This window comes from Convolutriloba macropyga, chromosome 11 (assembly GCF_964194025.1).
Source record: "Convolutriloba macropyga chromosome 11, txConMacr16.3, whole genome shotgun sequence".
In the NCBI taxonomy this organism is placed as follows: Eukaryota; Metazoa; Xenacoelomorpha; order Acoela; family Convolutidae; genus Convolutriloba; species Convolutriloba macropyga.
The window spans coordinates 51,759,222-51,766,674 of record NC_134478.1 but is presented as its reverse complement, the minus strand read 5'-3'; positions in this window follow the sequence as shown (position 1 = coordinate 51,766,674).

Here is a 7,453-nt window from a genome sequence, read left to right as displayed (position 1 = left end):
TACGCAAGTTCTACGCTAAATTCAACGCAAAATATGCAAGATCTACGCTAAAATCAACGCAAAATATGTAAGATCTACGCTTTATAAGGATTGCGGCTCTTTAGGAAACCAAGGTACTGTGGCACAATGGTAGAAGAGGTGACAAGCAAGCAGGAGATCAGTAGTTTGAGTCCCATACGCAATTGAAGGTTAATAGTTCAAATGAACGCTTTAATTTTTTGTAAGATCAACGCTAAATTCAGCGCAAAAATATGTGAGATCTACGCTAAATTAAAAGCCAATTATGAAAGATCTACGCTAAATTCTACGCTAAATATGTAAGATCTACGCTAAATCTAACGCTAAATATGTAAGATCAAAGGAAACTAGAGTTGAAAAGCTGAAAAATTCACCACCAATTCTTAACTAATTTGCGTTGAATGCGTTGAATTTTTGTATTTAAATTCAACGCATTCAACGCAAAATTGTGTAGGAAAATTGCGGTGAATTTTCCAACTTGTCAACTTTAGTTGCCGCTTATTTTACATAATTTTGGCCAAGTTCCTCGGCCCGGGAGGGAAAATTTTCAAGTCGTCATCGATGGCGAAAGACTTAGGGGTAGTCATTAATCAAAATTTGATCAAGACAGAAAGTTCCTAATTAAGAACTAACACGAACGTGGAAGCTTTGAATTTTTGGTTCCATAACTATAGTGTCAATGTCATTCAACAAATTAAAAGAAGTTAAAAGCCAATTAGTCTAATTCTAAAATTATAACCAAAACTTTTTGCTATAACTAGCATCTTCAAGTTATCACCTCTACACTATCAATGTTTTCCTTGAAATAGAAAACAAATCTACAATTAATATAAAGATTGAAGTTTTTGAGTTCCTGGAATTGATCCATTTTTAACTCGAAATTTTACAGTTTTTGCAGATCTTCAATTTTCAGCTTTCAAAACATGTCTTTAATTTTTCTTTTCTGAAATTTTGAGGGATTTTCATCCGACATCAGCGTTAGTTTTTGCCTTTTTATTGCATATATTGTTCGTTAAACTATTTTCGATCAAACCAACTCACATCTCAGACAAATACTTTAGTGTCAGCTCCCGTCACCGGTATTCGTCGAGCGTGTTTATTATTGGTTCCAGTTGCGTTATGTTCAATGCCACTACGGTACTCAATCTTTCGGTGTCGCTGCACTGGTCATTGATGCGTCAAGTAAAAGCCTTTGACGAACCACAGCATTTCCTAGCGTGCTCCCCGACCGTTGAATCAAGCTTCTGTTGCACTTTCATCCTCTTGGAAAAAAGAACGCAAACTTGACCAAAATAGGAGTATTCATATCAGCTACAAGAAATTTCACAAACCACTTGAGATTTCAAATTTTATCGGAACCTGAATTAAACGAAGGCAAGCTAATTTTCAATTTCCTAATCCTAAAAAAATTGAGTAGAGATGTCTTTCGGAGTTCTTGTTTCAAAGGCACGCTAAAATCGCCTCTGTACTGCATTAAAAAAGTGGGGACTCCCTCAAAACTATTTTTCCTCAATGGTATATCCTTTTATTGGTGTTTGAGGCTTTATGTTTTCCTACAACGAATGTTTCGATAATTTCAGTAATAATTTTTGCTGTTTAACTTTCAGGATGCTGATTTTTAAACCATATGTATCCTGTTTTGTTTGAAGTGCCTCGCCAAAATTTTCCAATTGCTTGTGCAACGAAAAAATACCATGTATAGGCCCTTGCACTATATCTTCTTATGTTGCTATGGGGCACATCTACAAAAGTTTCAAATGGTAGAGGTATCGGTAGGCTTTCGGTAGCATTTGCATGAAATTATTTTCCTTCCCAACATACCTACATGTCAAGAAAAACCAATGTGATGTTTGCATCTAAAATCTCCAACGTAAACAGAAGTCTTTCATGCAATGCGGTCTTTTTATCAATTCTCCGCTTGTTGATTTTGTGGTACATATAATGTCGTCAACAAAGCGCGCAAAAAATTTCTCTTTAAAATGAGTTCTGTTTTGGTTAATATGGGGCAGCGAATACGGAACATTAAAATAACACCAATGGCTTTGTGTTCTTCATTCTTTGACTTTGGCACTTCGCGTGAAACCATTTTCCGCATCGTTCACATTGAAATCTTTTACTATTACAAACTATTTTTCTTGAACATTCGGGGAATTTCTCGTTGACATCTTACAAAAAGTCTGACTCATGAACACAGCTTTCCTCTTTTAGTTTATCTTCGAAATAATTTTTCTAAATGTTGGCCAATCTTGAAGCCAATGAAGCTCCCATTGCTAAGCCGTTCGCTTGGCAGTACAACTTTTGTTACATTTGAAATTTACATATGTCACAATCAATTTAATTAGAAGTTTTAATGTTAATCTTTCCATATCTGGAAGAATTTCACTTGAAAAGAGGCCTTTTAGAGCTATTTCTATGGCTTCGGAAAGAAGCAAGTTCGTGTATAACCTTTTTATATCTAACGACTTTTGTTTAAACTTTGGTAATTGCTCACAGGAACCGACAGAACCGTTCTCAATGGCGTGTAGATTTTGTAAATTTTCTCTAAACCATATAGACGAGCAGGTTGCGCTCCTGTTGTTTGGAGTCTGTCGTACATTCGTTCACTCCTGTTTCTTCCCTTCTAGCATGATGCTGTTCATTGATATTTTGATATTTTCCGCTTATACAGTGATCTTTCCGTTCACACTTAACTTTTATTTAAACTGCGGACAATTAAGGACATCCAGGTTTTTTCTCAATTTTCTTTCTTTTTTACCCACAAACCAAAAGTCTCTTTGTTACATGACACATCCGAATGTTCGTTCCCATTGAGCTTTTTTTACAAGGTCATGATCTATATGTGTCTTTCTCACGTTTTGTGATGCCACTTGGTTGCAGACTCGATTTCGGACAGTTTTTTTGGAAGTTCTGTTTTCGTGGAGCGATCTGACAAACCTGTTCCACTATGACAATCCGCCAGAAAATGACTCTCATTGAACTTGTACTAGAATGGACGCTTTGGGTCATAATAGAGCATTTCTGTGACAAAAAAGGGCTCTTCGATAACATCCACAAAAAGGCACTTTGATGTTTGATTGCGAAATTGTTTGTCTCACGAAACGGTTTACCTTGCCGCTGCGACTGTCTTATGTTCTGCCATAGTGGATCGGTATTTTGTGCTAATATTGAAAAGAATTTGTAGCAACCATGTGCAATTGATATTTCTGATCGGTTTTGCCGCTCTCTTTTCACATTTTCGCTTTCTCAACGTTTCCTCTACCATTTTTAGCTGTTCCATTAAAAATCTTAGCTGGAAACTATGCGCTGCTTTCTCAGGAAAAAAAACGTTTGTTTTCGAAAACGAAACTTTGGAAAATTGGGAGACAAATCATTATTAAAACAACCTTCAAAAAAACATTCTAAAACTTGCTTTCCGAGTTTTTTCCATTCTTTCGCTAGTTCTAAATACGCCGTACATTTTTCTCGTTTTTATAGATTACGTTCGCATCCAAACGGCCTGCATTATTAGAGCAGAAATCAACGTCTTGTGCAGGAAGTTCACTAGAACTATTGACAACATCGTCCGTAAGTATTAGCCTAATTAGCTTAACGCTCGTGCTACTTTCGGACGGTATTCTCTGTAGTTCTATGAGTTTTTTCAATCAGTAGACTTTTTTCTGTTTCTTACCTACTTTCAGTTTACTTCTACTTTTGTTCTATAATCGTATTATGTTGTCTGAAAGCTTCCACACCACCTCCAGTGTGTGCAATCCTTGTGCTGCCTCCTGGTGCAGGGATTTGTACTGCTTTTGATAACGTCTTTCGCTGTTTCCTTCGTGAGAAGATATATTTTTTCACCTGAATTATCAAGAATCCAGTTGTAAGCAAGTGGTTAAGTATATCTAGTGTCCGTTCTCATTAACATCAGAGAAAATAGCTTGGAATGGAATGCTATTCCTATTAAAAAAGTTGCACAGCTTTTCGGATGCAAGGGGTTTTTTGTTTGATTGGTGCTTAGTCAGGGTATTTTTAATCGTGTCGTGTCAATTAACTAAGTCACTTCGGCAACTCAACCACCTGCTATTGCGTATTAGGTACTAAACGTTATCCAGTTTGTTGTAGGCGTAGGGGTTCAGATTCCTGCCGGGCCTTTCTTTGATGTGGGGTAGAAGAAGTTTGCTTTTGTAAGTAATAGTATTATTTGCATGAAAAGGGGAACTTGCCGCCAGAACTTTTAAGATAATCCAAAATTTTCATCAATTTTAAGAAATTTTTCAGAACTTTCTTTCGTTCTGCTATTTATAAATGAATCGGCATAATAGAAATTTGAAGAATTTAAAAGTCAATTAGTCTAATTCTAAATTTTAAAAGGAACGTTTACCTTATAACTTCCATCGTCAGGTTATCAAGTTTACTCTGTGAGTGTCTTCAACCAATATAAAAATATCTACAATCATTATAAAGATCAAAGTTTTTGAACTAATGGAATTGGTCGCCTTGTTTAACTCGAATTTATTCCCAAAAAACCTTAGATATTAACTGATAACAAATTTAAATATAAATCGATCGAATATGGATTTACTTTAATAGACTCTGGACTGGAAACAACAGCTGTATCCGGAGTTAATTTTGTCTGTGTGAAAAATGTCGTGTTTATCCTAGATTATAATTGCGGGGCATATTTCCCCAGTGGCATATCCACAAGGTCAAAATAATAATAGTAATATTAATTTGCAAAAATAACATCACTGCGACGAAATTTTTTGAAATGAATAGTGTTTCAACGCGACAATGTTCCTCAGAAGAGAAATATAGATAAATTTCCGGCAACCAAAATAACGACGCAGAGAACAAAAAACTGCCATTAAAACTTAATATTACCTAAAATCGAACGTTTTCGAACATTGCGTTAATCGCCAAGTTTAAAAATTAAATGAATTCATTTTGAAAATTTATAAACTTGTCTTTGACTCTATTTCTAGGAAATGAGCTAAAATAACAACGAATTTTGGAAATTAAATACATTTAATATCACATTTACAACATTTTGTTTACACTTATTACACTAAAACTTATTCAAGATTTAGTCCGGAGTTTATGAAAGTCCCGGGTATGATGCTTTCTATTCCTGTAAGAGGATTTTTACTTTCATTCCTCTTTGTTATTTTTTAATAGTTGGAATTGACAGAATTTTGAATTAACTTGTACCAGAAAAAATTTTTACTTTCAAAAGTCAAGTCTCTTGTGTCTGAATTAAAACCTCAATGTCAATTGCAGCCCCCGGTAGTCAACGCGCGTATTTAATTGCGGTTTAAGTTTTTCTGTGTAGAATTTTTTTGTTTTAAGTTTCTCCTCGACATGCATCTAGAGCCTCCCAATCCATGTTATGCGCTGTACCACAAAATTCAACAAGTTGTTGTCCCACAGGGGAATCCTTCTTTTGATGCTCCGAAATTCTAGTGGTAACATTTTGGCTGGTTTGGCCAATATAGATGGCACTGCATCGATTACATTTAACTTTAATTACCACATGTAATTTCAGCTTCTTATCAAAAGATGATTTCAGGGTGGGCAAGCAAGTTCTTAGTTTCTCGTTGTGAAAATGATTTTAATATCACAAATTTTTTTAAGACTACTTGCAAAATTATGAGTGATGTTTCCTTTGTATTGAAAAAAAAGTCGGTTTAAGCTCCTTTTTGTTCAGCCTTTTAACTTTTTTAAGATGTTGTTCATTTTTGGGCGGTTTTGCTGTAAAATTTTCCTCCGTGACAATTTTATCTAACGTATCATTAACAATACTGGATGACCACTCAGTTGGATAATGATTTTCAGTCAAGATCTCTTGATTTTTCTTAAGAAATACATCACAGGATTGACAGTCACTGGTCGCATTAAAAATCCTATGCTTAGTCCCTTGAAGAACACTTGGTTGTAACTGTGCAGAGCTCTGAAATTTAGTGTTATGACGGTATCGGTCGTTTTTGATACAACTGACAGCTAATTTTCCTATCATCGTTTACGTTTGTATTTAGATCTAGGAATGCCAGGTGTCCACTACCGTTTGGTGTCTCAAGAGTGAAGTGTAAATTTTAAAAATTTTTGTGAAGAGATTTTGAATACTTATGTTAATCTAGGGGTGCCCATTGACAGTGCACACTGTCATCCACATATCACTTGAAGAATTTCAATTCCTGTGTGTCCTCTTTCGTACCCTTTTTCGCACAATAAGAACAGATCCATACGTTTTCCTGCATATTCTTATACTCAGTGTCAGTGATACCTTGGAACTTTGAATGAAACAATTTTTTGCATGATCCGCACTGGACCCCTTTGCCTCGGAAAGTAACACGTCTTTTACAATCAATGCATATTGCCTTCCCCATTCCCTCAATTGGTCTCTGCAAGGATTTTTCAAGATTTAATCCACAAATTTGCCAAAAGTACAGCCAGCGAAGCGCCATTGCTAAATCGTCCGATTGGGTGTACCACATTTTTTTTATACTTAAAGCGAACATTCGTTACGGCTAGTTTGAAAATGCTTTTCATAGCTGACTTCGGAATCTCAGGAACCTCGTCACTGGACTACATTTCTTTAAAAGCATTTTCAATTGCCTCCCCAACCGGTACATTGATGTACATGCTTTAAGCATCGAGAGATACAACTAGCTCAACTTCATCCAGTTTGATAGCCTCTAAAGCGTTTCTGGCATCCTTCGAGTTAGTCTCAATAATTTCACCTGGTAGCCTCTCAATATAGGGAGAGAGAAATTTACTGAGGTTGTTATAACTGCTACCGGGTAATGACAGAACAAGCCGAAGCGGCGTACCACTTTTACGTACTTTAGCAAATCCATAAAGCGTAGCCGGTTGCGATCTAGTTGTCCTGAGTCTGTGATAAATCTCACTTATTTTTCCCTGTTTCATTAACTGATGCAAACTGCTATTTATCAGTTTCTCCGTTTTTATTGTTAGATCATCACTTTCTCCATTACGAGCCTCAAACTAACTGACTGGCACTGAGGAATTATTTAGATTTTCGAGTTTGTTGTCTGTTTCATGATTCAAAAACCACAACCTTTATCAAATGGTACAGCTATTAGTTTTTGAGTATTCCCAGAAAAAAACTGATATTTTTCCCATCGATCCTTCTTCTTCAACCTCATAAAAACCAAGTTGTTGATCGACAATCATTCGGTCGATGATAATAAGCGATATTTACTGGGAATACTTCTTGCAAAACTACAACGAGAATTTTACTTGCTCATGGACAGTCATCTGTTACTGTGAACACTAACCTGGAAGCAAGATTTTGATGAGACCTGAAATTTGTTAACATAAGCGGAGTCGGTCCCTTTCTGGAAGCCTTGTCAACTACGACTGCTACGTCTATGTTTCAGTTTTCCTCATAGTTGCGAGTTGTATTGATTACACGCTTTTCTGATAAATGAGTTTATTT